Raw genomic sequence first — 13,670 nt, 5'->3', positions numbered from 1 at the left:
GGTCTTGTGGCCTAAAGGTAAGGCGTTGCTTTCCGGAGGCAAAGATTGCGGGTTCGAGTCCCGTCTAGATCTGATTTTTTTTGCATCTCTTTTTTCTGTTTCTACCATAAAGATGATGATTTGTAATTTTTTTGTGTTTGAGAAATTTATTTGCGAGCTATTTTGCACTGATATGGTCTGCTGGTAATTGTCGAAATTGGTGGCGGTTGATAAACCCGAGGGCGCGTAGCTCGGAAATAAGCCTTCCTCTGCTTGTGAGTGCGTCCGGGGATTCAGTTCACGGGAACTATCATAACAACAATCGATGCAGACCAGCATCACTTCGTGTTGCAAAGTAGCTAGTGCTTTGGATTACTGGTGAGACGAGGGGCAATTCCCACCTGTGAAAAAAGGGTAAAGGCAATAGCTGAATTGCAGCTCCCTGATCACACATGAGCGGAATCATTAGCAAGATTGTATACAGCAGCGGAAGTAGGGAACAGGACTTCGCTTCTGAACAAGGCAGCGTGTTTGACACCCAAGCGATATACCTGCGTAAGCGGATGCTATTCCGAACGCACTCTATTCCTCCCAAGAAACCGTTCGGTTGAGTCGAAAGTCGAACTTCTTCAAAAGCCAAGAACTAGTTCCCCCGGCTAAGGAATATACACCGCCAACCGAGCCCTTTTATTTTTTCCTTTTCCATCCTGGCGGATAAAACATATGAGCTCATTTGTAACAAGTCTCGCTTGCACTTCTAATGTACCCCACTGCTCACGAAGACAGACTTGAATGGCAGCGGCTCACGTTCCCCGCGCGTCCACCTCGGATATAGCTGGACCGTTTTGTCAACTGGCGTAACAGCCAAACCCCGCCCCGCCCGCCGCGTTCCTGCTCCAAGCTTTGGCAATGTACTTTGCATGGAGTGCAGAGAAGCTGCTGAACGTATGAATGTAAGCGAAATGTTCTTTTTCTTTTTATTGTTTTTACTTTTTCTCAGGTGGGGAGGTTGATGGTGGTCAGGAATCAAATTGAGGTAAATATCGCGTTTGTGCTGGTTCAGTGTAGGCTCTTGCGCATATATTTTTCCTGATTACAGTCAGCGATGCTTTTCCGCCCTCAGAAATAGCTCAGGCAGTATGCATTAGGAAGTATACATTATACGGCAATCGGTTGTCCAGAACGGTCAACCTTCCCCGCGTCTTCGTCCGGATATATAACTGCCTGACACCCATCATAGCACTAAGAGCACATGGGCGAGACTCCCGTTAAGTTCTGCTGAGCGGCGTACGCTCGCTATAGCGATAAATTGAAGGAACAGGAACCCGTGGAGTCGAAGCGAGAAGTACGGTAGCGAGAGCTTATTCGGGATTCGGCTTAGGTTCGGATATAATAAAAGCCAAACAACATCAACAAAATGCCAATATAAAATAGCAGTTTCAAAACCAGTTCTATAGACGACAAAATCGGGCAAAGAATAAATAAATTGAATGATCTGGGCTGTCTTTTGGAAGTTGTGAGATAAACACATAAATAGAGACCTGAATCTTGCGAGAAGTAGCAGAAAGAGCGGAGTGAAAGAGCTAGAGTGATATGAGAGAACAGCAACGTACAGATACTCAATGGCAGGCTGATTTGAGATAGAGCTTGATCACTACTGCGGCCGTAGATTTCCAAGACGCGATTGCAATCGCCTTCTCTTATAATAAGGGAAGCTCAGAAGTAGATTGAAGTCGACAGTGAAAGAACAGCGGCTTCTCAAACAGGACGATATTGGCAGTAGATTTCGCATAGACAGGTGCAGCTATCGGCTTTCCATCGCTAGAGCACCGTAGGTAGACATCGACTTATGGGTTCGTATATGCAAAAGAAAAAACGCACAATCCATAGAAGCACAAGCTGGAAAGAATAAAGAGCGAAGTCTGGAGTAGTAGAACTTTTCGACTAAAAAAATCTGGAGGTCCGATATATGCAAGAGCAAACTCACCTCGCCTTGGCCGAGACAGACGCTTTCGGTCATCACAGGCTTCTGGGGTCTCACACTGTACTGATTTCTATAGATCTATGCTTTAGCTGTGAAAACCTCTTGATGCTTTATAACAGAGAGAAGCGCCTTGAGCGAGGACGCTTGCTTATCTCTACCCGACCACGCATGATATAGATAACTTGGTTGGAGCGAATTCGATGCCCCACTATCGTCTGTTCTCTCACAGACTGATTCAAGATTAAAACGGCAAAGACTACAAAACCCAATCATAAAAGAATATCTAGACAGATAAGACACGATTCGATAGAAAGACAAAATATCGATGTCTATTATCCAACGGTTATATCATCCTTACCAAGCATCAAAAGCAGACACGCTTCAACAGCTTTTTCAAAAGTTTGGGTCGCCTTCCTAAACCTCACTAGCCAAACAAATAAAGCTAAAGCGCTAAGCCTCGAACTGCCCAAGACGAGGTAAAATCGACCCAGGCACGCACCACCAGCCCTCTCCTGCGAGCATGACAAGGTTCCCGTACAAAGTTACCGAAACAGCAGGATAGGCTGCGAGTTAAGGTAATCTCGGGTTTTCTTGGACAAGGTCCAAATGGTGACGACTGAACGGTGTTTTCTTTTCTTTTTGGTCCAGACGACTCATTCAGCAAGTGCTTTCGGTCGTCGGAACTGGCCTATGCGGGAATCTTTGACCTGGCAATTCAGTCAGACCAGTCCGGTATGACACACATAGCAGATTATTAAAAAGCATCTGGTCTACTTGTGCTTCGAATTGCAAAAAGACAAATCAGGCCTCTTCCAGCGAAACCAGGAAACGGCAGGCACTCGAGCAGAAACAGAAGCAGTACCCAGCAGGCAGATGTTAGAGTTTCATAATTAAGTTTCAGACTTGCAGCAGTATCGCTAAAGGCTACGAGGCAATATATTAAACAGGACTATTAAAGATGGTTAAATGAACTCTGAAAGCGAACGGGAGCAAGGGAACCCGAGCTGATCGAGCTGATGGCTGATGAAAATGAGATGAAGACGACTGCCTTCCAGAAAAGCAGTTTTCGACGTACGAACGGCTTCTAAAGAACATGAGTAGTCAATATTCATTTTCTAGCGGAAACATGACAAACTGAGACACGATTTCTGCCGATAGAAGGATGACGAACCCGTAAACGGGGGCGTGGAAGGATAAGGGAACTGGCAGCTTTCCGTCCGCTCGTGTTCATAATGACCTAGCGTCGAGGCTAGTACGTGCGTAGACCACGAAAAAGCTTTTTTCATCAACTGACATCACGCTCTCTCGCTCCTTGGCTTCAACGCATTTTTCTTCATGTGCACAGGCAGCCGTACTCGTTGCAGCTAATGGCAGAGAGAGCGCTGTACCTATCGTCAGACATCACCGCTCAGGTACCACCACCACCACCACCGCCGCCGCTGCCGCCGCCGTCCAATCGCGGATACATTCCCGAGCTGCATCATACGCCATGACTGTTTACCGCCGGCAAAAATGAAAAGAAATGCTTTTCATTCCATCGGGATTTCAGCCCTGCATATTATCAGCCTAGAGAAGCAGGCGAGGCAGAAAAGGGCAGCCCGGTCCCGATGAAATTGCGTGCCCGCCACAGAGACGATAACTGGCAGCTGCTCTGGCTTTTTCTTTTGTTTTTTTGGCGTCACAGATACCAACAGTCCCCCAACTTGACGATTATCTGCCAGCGTGATTGAATGATAACACTCTTCACTGCTGCGATATCCTTCGTAGCTCTAATATCTGCTCTTGTCACTGTATATTCCATGACGGTGCGACTGTGTAGAGCGGATAAGCCACAATACTCCAGCAGCTCGCTGATAGTATGCCCGTACCACCGGGGATATCACGGCTCTCCAGTACACGATTCTCAATTCATCGCTATCTCATAAGTTTCAATGTTCTATCGACGAATAAATAAAGATACAGGAAAATAAATAATAAGACATAGAAAACGGAAGCTGTAAGAGTTTTCGAGCAAGTTAAAGCCAATCATACAAGCAGCGTTCATATGCCTCTCCATATCTATCCATACTTTAACCGTTCAGGGATCAAAAACAGGACCCCTCATCTGCAACTCGGGTTCTCTCGAAAAAAAAATATACACTCCGCGCCTCACCTACCTGCCGCACGCAGAAGCCCGTGTGCAAAAGGTAAATTCAATCAATGCCATGCCAAAGAAAAACGAGATTTCGACACAGTCGTGGCGCACTACGACTCAAAAAAACAGACTCTGCAGGAGGCAAACGGGAGAAAAACAAAAACTTTTTGGCAGGTGCTGCAGCACCAGCAGCAGTGCGTTTCTACTGCAAGGCTAAGAGCTGCAGCATGTGCCAAAATGGCGAAGAGGGAGGTGTGCGTGGGGGCGTGGGTAAAAAGTATATGTGGGTTTGCTGCAGAGAGGGGAGAGGGCACGCGCTCGTTCCGGCACATACGGATTTTACGCCTCGGATATTGGCTAATGTGTGAGGATTACCACCACAAAAATCTATGAGAGACAATACAATACATGATTATTTATTATTCAAAATATATGTGAAATATAAGTCGTAGATAACTGCCTTGGAGTAGACAATTTAAAGCCGCGGGTAGAACACTGTGCTCGACGCATGCAAAACCCGCCTTCCACGCCGACAAATTCGCACAATGCAGAACTGGCTGGGGCGGCAACACCGCACTGCACCGCCTTGAGACAACAGAAAACACAGGCATGCATAGCTTGGAGGGCTCAGATGATTGTGATGAAGTTCAAATGTTTGTAGAAGTCGTGCCGTGCGTGCAGGATGCTGTGGTGAAGGACAAAAGCAGATTGTAGACGCGAAAAGATGTATGGTGTAGCGAGAGAGAGACAGATATAAACAGTATTCGTGTTTTTCAGATCAATAGTAATATTTGCAAAAGATCTCAGTCGTATAGATTGTCACAATCTGAAGTTGAGTGCTGAAAACGTGACGACGCTGCTACACCACTCGTCCGGATGCTGTGCAAAAGGTGTAGCTCCGTCTTCCCTCGCCTGCAACTTTGCAGCAAACAAGTTACCCAAGCCCAGTATACATCGTTACCTAATCAATAGTTTGGCGCAGTGCAGGTTGGACATGACAAAAGCGGTAGTCTTCTGGGCGAAGAAAAGGAAAAGAAAATTCGATGCTGCAGATGCATGTTTCAGTGTCTGGATGCTCTTAGATTTCGGTATCGGTCGAAGTGTCAGATTGACTGAGGCCGACAGTAAGGATGAGGTATCGGGATAAGAACAGCTATAGCTAATCCGGTACTGCTTGATCTGCTGTATTTCATGTTCGACGAGCTCAAGATTCAGTCGAATAGCACACATCTGCGATGCAGCGGAACAGCAGGAGTACCATAGTAGATTGCGTCACCGCAGAGACGTCTGCATTGATATCTGAGACAACCGCACGTCCTCTTTCCCACCTCACACTGTTTTCGAAAACCGGAGGAAGAGAAAAAAGTCGTCACCGCAGACTAAGAGAAGCTCGTGCGCAAGCATTTAAATGAGGATTATGCGCACCGCGTCATGAACCCAAACCAACAACGACATGCTAGAAACCCAGAACATCACCAGTCTGCTTAAAGAGGCAACTCGTCGGCGCTTTGACAAATTCAGAATCCAGTGAAACAAAACATCGCTTGCGCAACCAGGCGTGAACTTATTCCAGTCTCTCTCTTCTCTGTCGAGTTTCGGTCGCGAGATCGGGATGTGTGTCGTTCGAATTGGATTGAGTGCGCGCTGATAAGACGGCGAAGAAAGATCAGACGCGTCTGTGTGAAAGGCCCGGATGAGCAAGTCTGCGTCAGGAACGTGACTGTGAACCTCGGCTATATCGAAGATAATGCGATGGCTCTGGAAGGAGTCAAGAGAAGGAAGCAGCGACAAGCCCAGAGTTGCGCTTTGCCGGTACTCGCTACAGCTTCCTTCTTCTCTATAGTATCGAATGATTAGCTAGTCGCATCGGAGTCTTCGAAAATTCAGTAAAGGAACAAGAGAACAAAATTATGCAAAAGAAACTCCGATTCGGACAATTGCGAAAGACGAGTGAGACCCAGCACGAGCAGCGACCGCTCTTTCCCCGGCCAAGCGAGTACCATAACCATAAACAAAGACAAGACACCGACGACACCGGACCGGCAACAGGCGGATCAGACCAGAGCGGGAGTTGGAAAGCTCGAAAAGAAAATATTTGCACGAAAGGGTCTTTGCTACGGGGATGAATCTCCGATGCAAGAACTCATCGTGCAGCCAGCGCTGTCGCTTTTTTTTGCTTGAGTTTGTGAGGTAGGAAGGTACCTACTCTGCCGCTGCTGTATACCAATGCTCAACTGGATCAAAGCCAAAGATACAAGTTATGACCAAGAAAAAAAGTAGTGAGACGGTATCACCATCGTCGATGTGTTCGGCTAATGATCTTCTCGAAGTGGAACCCACAGCACTCAAAGAGATAAAGAAAAAACTATAGTTCTTCTAGAACGGTGGCGAAGAGATGCAAACAGCAGAGAGGACCGCGTCTGATAGGCTGCTCCGTGCTGCAGCGCAGCAGCATCTCGGAGTGGAAGGTAAGGGGCGGCGGCGTTATGGTAGGGTTGCGTCTGTAGGGATTTAGTTGACTGACTGATAAGGCGCGATTTTTTTTTCAATGCGAAGAGGATAGTAAACAGACAGGGGACTTTACTTTGAGTTGCCGTCGGATCTGCCCGAAATACTCCTCCTGCATCTGTAGTTCCTTGCTCTGAGAATACCTACAGCTCTCTCGGCACCTTTAAAGAATGAGGCTCTCGACTCCAGAGCAGAGACTTTAATAAAGAACAAAAGAGCCTCGGTCGCGCGTCGGATGCCCCACCTGCTGAGATCGGGAAGGATGTGGAACAAAGGGACGGAAGATGTAGAAAAATCTGCCTGATTCAAAGTTTCCTGCAGCGAAATCTGAAACCAAAAAAAAAGAGATTTAAGAGACACATTAAATAGGTAGCGCAGACCGAAAGAACCGTGGAACGGACGACATCTGATTCATTATCGCGATGGAGAAAAGAACAGACCATTATCGCGATGGAGAAAAGAACAGACCAAACGCCGAGGTAAAGTAAAGCTATGCTTGCGTATACCAACTATACCAAACCCACGTCCCTGTCTGTCTCTGTCGCTTGCGAATATGTCGCCGCCCGCCCCACACACACCCCGTTATGCACGAGTGTCTGCAGTATAACGCTCGTCGCGCGCGGATACTTGTTGTCGCTGTTGGCTTTGTCTCAAATCGCGCGTTATCTGAAACTTTGGTGCAAGTTCGGTGCAGATGATGGAAGCTGTTGATTTGATTGAGTCGGGTATTGATATGGGTGTGGTCTGTCAGAATAGATGTCGTTCGCGATTTCGCTCGTCAGACGTAAATATCAGAGATCCAATAATGACTTTGAATTATAGATCATAAGCAGATTCCGGCTCTGATGACAGCTTTAATTCTAGAAGTAACATAGATTTCGGTCATACCAGCCACGATGCATCTTCATCTGATCAACAAAACACCAAAAACCATACTTCCCTCAGCAACACCAAAACCATAGACCACTGCAGCGCAGGATGAAAAGCCCTCTGCCGCGGCCCCTGTGCGTGCTCGCCGCATGCGAGTGAGTGGGTGGGTGTGGGGGGACCGAGGTAGAAAACAGCTTTGCGCACATACAGCAGCATACATAGTGCATGATGCCCGCCCGTCCTGTTTGCATATCGGATCACCTTCGACGCATCAACCAAATCAAACAGTACTCTCTGTCAGACAAACAACGGGATCAATATGCCCCCCTGCATCTTTCTTCCCTGCCGATCGAGTTCCCAAAGCCAGGAAGGGCTGTCGGCGAAATCGAGGGGGGGAAACGAAAACACCTTACCCCATACTCTTCTACAAAAATACGTCAGCCAGGTAACTCTCGCTGGTGAGCTAACCGAGTGGAATTGATTAAGATTTTGATTAAATGTACAACGGTGTTCTAAACAGTCCAGAATTCATTTTAAATTAATATCACCGATGAATTAAATGCTGACCCAAAAAGAAGAGAGCACAGATTCTGGCTGGTGTTGTTGTTGTGTTGTTCCTACTGCCTGGTTCTTATAGGCTTAATCGCTTTATAATCTGAGCGCAGGTGAGATGGAAAAGAAGATGAAGGAAAGATGAAGGGGAAAATCAAATCTTGCATGGCCGACGCATGCATGTAGGTACCGACCGGCCATGCGCGACATGACTTTGCCGTCCTTGCGACCCAACGCAACGCTTCGTCTATCATCCTGTCTTCTATACAGCGAAAAATTGCAATCGGCAGTGTCTCATAGAAGGAAGCGTCTTCTGCTCAGATGAGGCATTCGATTATAAAAGTAGTCATCGTCTATGATGGAAATGACCATCAAACTTTAAAACTGGTGGTTAGTCTAAAGTGTCACAAGAGTTCCACTGCAGACTCCTTCTCCAGATCAAGCAGCAGATTAAGAACGACCACTACGATTCATCCAAAGCGTCATCACAAAAAACTGAAAAAACTCTAGGCGTCTATCATGGCTACTGTCCCGACTTTATGAGTAAATGAACAGTAATTCAGAAAAGTTCAGCAGGCTGAGACGTCAGCTCCCTGCGCCGCACTCTCATCATTCTTCACAGAGTCGTTCAGCTTTAGAAAACTTCAAGAACATACAGCAGATTTATAAAGACGTGAGTAGTAGCTTTTGATTATGGACGAGCAGTGGTCGGGAGGCCGACAGATCTTGATAGAACACGAATAAGCAGGTTCTTGGGATGAAAGATCCCGTGTTCCCGACCGGCGTATTCTGCGCGTCCGCGGCTTTGCAATGACTTCATTGCAAGACCCTATGCAACTGTCACGACTCTGTGTTGACTAATGCCAACGCTTGCAGGAGGGAGTACTGTAACTACAAAGAAGAATGATCTTCAGGTAAAACAACCCATCTCTCCTCCACAGATATACCCCATCATCTCCCATATGCAACCCAACACCCTAAAGAAAAAGAGCGAGCGGCAGTCAGTCGGCGATGAACTTGAGGACTATTGCGTTGTGTAACGAGCCTGTCGCGCGCAAATTAGCAGCGGAAGCGTAAGATGAATTCATGGTAGGGTTGTCTGTGCGCAGCGCGAGTTCTTAAGGAAGTGTTGTGGTTTGAGAAGGTCTACGGGCTTCACTTGATGATAGAATTGTCTGTAATTAGACATAAAGCATAAGCATATCAGATAATAAGCAAGACGTTAACTATGGAGTAAAAAAAGGTAGGAAAGGAGACAGACCAGGCACGCGAGTAAATCATCCGAGTTTCGCGCAGGCCCGTCAGAGCGCGGAATGGACCCGAGATGATGCGCGGTTTTCCCCAAAGTCGCGCCGGGGAGACTTACTACTGGAACATTTGTTTTAGGACTGGCTTATTGTAGTATTTCAAAATCTTTATTTTGACCAATTGATGTGTTTTAGTGGGAGAATGAGAAAGTTCAAGGCGATGGAAGGATGAGCAGGAGCTGAGAGCGAGGTGTCTAAACTCAGTCGACGTCGCTAATTCTCTCGCGAGTTTGATTTGAATGTGCAGCTCAAGTGGATGCTTCGGAAGCTCTCTTATGCAATTGGGTATAGTCTACAGAAAGCTATGGTGCTACAGTAAATATTCGTTCTTATTTGCACGGTGTAAGTATTTTTAGTATAAAATAGTCGGTATGGATTACGTCAACTGCAGTGATTTGCAGTTCCACGTTCTCAATGAGCAGCAGCATAACCTCAACTCCAGCAGCTGTAAAATAGCACACACAACTGCAAAACAGAAAAAGCAGAAAGAAACAAAGCATGGACAGAGAGTAAGCTCGGCCTGCCAAGATCGCGGTCGTCGTAATCGGGGATGTGACAAGACTAGTTCGCTTTAATATATCGGGCTAGCACTAGAACAAGAGAAAATAGGGTGCTATTTATTCATTGTCTGTGATGCAGCAGTCACTCGCTCGACAGCGAATAATAAGCTAACCAAGAGTCGCAGAGAGTACGGCAATTACAAAGCCATCGGGAAAGTAGACAGAACAGCAGAACCGTACGAGGCAGAAGAATATCAAGCGCAAGATTGACTGACGCACGCGGCTGAAAGCAGCGCTCAAACTCCGTTGGTAGACTAGACGGACCATCGATAATCAAGCAACGAGCGTGCGTGCGTCGCGACACACGCGGCAACGGCGAGAAGTTTAGTGGCGTTGGAGAGTGCGTACCACGCGCTAGTGCGCGGGCGACACTGCTGCTGCTACGGGCGAGCAAATAAGCAGAAGGCAGGTAAGCAAAGACGAAGGCGGCTTAGAACCAGACTAAAACGATCGCTGGCGCAGGAACTTATCCGCACCCGCGGAGACACCGACTGAACCGAAAAGTAAAAGCAAATAGAGATAGAGCCGCGAGAGGGGAGAAGTGAGCGAGTATGCGCGAGAGGTGCATAAACGAGGAGTCCAAAGCAGGGGAAGAGAGAGCGGCCGTTGAAATTGCGTTTTTTTTGGGAAAAAGGAGAGAAAAGTAAGCAGGAAGACAGGCAGGCGGTGTAAAGAGGGGAGCTAAGCGAATGCCGCCCAAAACCGATATCGAAATGAACCGCCATGCGACCTCGGACGTCATCCGAAGAGCCCATCTGCCTCGGACGGTTTGCGCGAAGCAGCCAGTTAGGGGAGATTACGAGATCAGAGAGATTACAGGGAGAAGCAGGTGCTTTAGAATTTAAGTAAAGAGTACTAGTGCTGCTGCCTCATCTGTAATATAGAAGCCATCTCGTGAAAATGAAATGAGACGCAGAGAGGAGGTGTGGTCCGGGCCCGGCGCGCTCTTTGAGCAGGATACTTGATATCACTTTTACGCTCGCCTGCTATAAAACTGAGATCACTCTTATTCCTCCTATATATAGCAAACAGAGATAGGCTCGAACAAGCAAGACGAGGCCCTTAATCTAATCGCCAAACAACCCAAGAGCGCAACATCGACCAGACGAGGTTCCTTGTTAATTAGTGCAGCAACGGGCGGGGCGACCCCGGGACCGTGCGACGGAGGCAGGCAGAGTGCAGCGGACTACTGTACTTTACTGCTGAGCGTGTCGACTCTGAGCGCGGAAGAGCGAGGAATGGAGAGCAGGTGATGCGCCACAGGCTCGTACCCGGATAATTCTGGACTCAGCCTCAGTCAGGTAGCCTGGCTTGGGTAGTGGAGGATTGCGGCTGATGATAGGGGGGACAAGTTATTATGAGAGAGTAGATTCTATTTTAGTCGAAAGGAGCTGCTTGAAGTGGGAGGTGGTGGTTGAAGACTGCTTGGAGAGGATATGGGCTGCGTGGGCGGGAGGACTGCGGCAAGGAACGAGTACTCGATTGGGGAAGCAAGCTGCGGCTGGGAGACTACGCAGAATACACAGGTCCCATCCACACTCGTTCACTGCGCTGCTGGTGGGAAATACACTCTGGTCATAGCCGAGAGTGATAGCGACAGACAATGTCCAAGTAAACAGAGTAAAAGAAGAAAGAAAGAAAGAAAGAAAGAAAGAGGACAGAAGCAAAGTGGAGGAGGAATGTTGCTGCTTTGACCAGCCGGTGCTGCTACGTCTGCTGAGACTACGACGACGACGGCGAGAAAGAGTAAATGTCCGCCAATCCCGGTCTCCGAGCTACAACCACTCAACTTCTCTCAGTCGTCTCCACACAAGTCTTCGTCCGCAAAGCGTCCCACCGACAACAATAATAATACGGCTGCCTCGAGAGTGGGTTTGACAGTTTAGCGAACCACAGTTGGAAATAGAGTTTGCTGTTTTCCTGCACCTTTTCCTATCGCAGCCTTTTCCATCTTTTCCTCTAGTCGCGGTCGCAGCGGCCTATGACCTCACCATGACATCAGCAGTTCTTCTATCTGTGTTGCTGTGTGCAATGTGACCAAGATTTGAAGCAGACACACACACACACACACACACACACGAACACAACACCGCCAAGTCTGTAAAAGTATTCTCGTACCCAAACGCCCAACTAACGCGCGCGGCCACCAGAAGTACACAGCTCCGCTCAAGTCAACTTTGCTGCCTGCCGCCGCCGCCGCCGCCGCCCGTTTTCAGGGGTGCCAGGTGGTCGGCTCGAGCCGAGATCCGTTTTTGGATTCGCGTTTACGATTGTGGCGCACCGCTCTCTTGCCGCTCTTCCTCACTGCCCGCTCTCTAACGCTTTTCTTGCTACAAGCAGACAGGCGCAGGAAAAAGGAAAAAGGAAAGAGAATAACGGGGAATACACAAGTTCGTAGACAAATAAGAAATAAAGAGAAAACCCGGATCCAGCCGAGAAGGCTGCAGCAGGATTCCTTACTTTTTCCTCTTACTTTTCTCCGTCCTCGTTCCTCTTTTCTCTTTTCAACCACTCCTGTGACGAAGTAGCTTGGTCGAGAGGGCTGGGGTTGTTGGTGGAAGACATTGAGCGATAGTTGAATAAGGTTTGCAGTGGAAGCGTAATAGGTTGATTAGGTTAAAGATGGGTTCAAGGAAGCTGGCTACTCCGGCTTCCTTTTATATCTACTTCTTATCTCTTTCCCCTGCTCCTACTCTGAAGGATTGCCAGATCCGGCGAATGGTCTGATCCTGGCATCGTATAATTTGTAGCTACTTCCAACTTCCTATCTATCCGGCCGAGGCCTTGTGGGGCCGTCTGGCTGTCGGGCGATAGAAGTCGGTAATGTTCGCGAGGTCGAACCAGAAGATAAACCTTAATTAGTCATCTTCGTGACACTCCAGTAAGTTTGGTTATCGCCTCCACTTCGTGTGCTATAGTGAACGATAACCCTGTTCCTGGCCAGGTCGAGTCGACTTCGATAGCCTTCTACATTCAGCACTGGTGTATAGCCGACGATGACGACGAAGGAATACCACTATTCCGCCCCGCCGGCCGCGAGATAGAGAGAAAAAGGCTGCCCAACTCAAATCCGCAGTGCCAGGTCAGTCAAGGCCGTAAAGACAGGTTTAAGCCCAGAATATGATCGGTTAGCTCCTCGCTCTCCAGGCTCCTTACTTTTTTACCTATCGGCTTGCTGCTTCTGGCTCTGCCGGTCGGCACGCACACCTGCTCTGTTCACTGTTCTGTTCACCTGTTCTGCGCTCTCTGCGCTCAGTCCAACTCTTTCCTGCCTCTCTCGCCGCGCTTTAGCTTTGGGATATTAAACATATCCTGGCTGTTTCGACCGAGAGCTCAGCCCGAGTGAGTATCTCTTTCTCGCTTCGGCCCAGCCTGAATGGGCTTTAGTACGGCTGCCCCCACTCGCCCCGGTCTTAACGCAGCGGAGCTTGCCGCTGGAGGACTCTGCGAGAATGCTGTAGAAGGAGTAGATAGCAGCCGGCGAAGACAAACAAATACTATATCTCGCTTGCCTATGCACTATATCAGACTGCCTGCTTGATAACCGTGACGTCAGATTTAACTCCAGGCATTTCACATCCCCATCCGCACCCGCACACGCAGACACAAGTGGGGGAATGCGCTGCTCTGTCAAACCTCTTCCGCGTCCGAAGGCAAACTCAACTGCAGACCGGCCAGCCACACTAGCCGAAATCCTCGTGTCCGCCCGCTCAGGTCCGCTCCCTAAACTCTGTCTTCTGTCTTGTTTCTCCACTTATTGCTCTGCACTGAACCAA

General features: G+C 48.2%; 1 non-coding gene across 1 annotated transcript; it reads left to right on the top strand.

The window, feature by feature from the left end:
• Nucleotides 1-72, top strand: BZA70DRAFT_t64. Its single transcript has one exon. It is a non-coding gene; the product is annotated as a tRNA-Arg (tRNA).
• Nucleotides 73-13,670: the final 13,598 nt, after the last annotated feature.

The sequence above is a fragment of the Myxozyma melibiosi genome, assembly GCF_037950935.1.
Source record: "Myxozyma melibiosi strain Phaff 52-87 chromosome Unknown BZA70scaffold_9, whole genome shotgun sequence".
Taxonomy (NCBI): Eukaryota; Fungi; Ascomycota; class Lipomycetes; order Lipomycetales; family Lipomycetaceae; genus Myxozyma; species Myxozyma melibiosi.
Note: the sequence above shows the minus strand (reverse complement) of the source record. Positions and strands in the feature narration are given on the sequence as shown.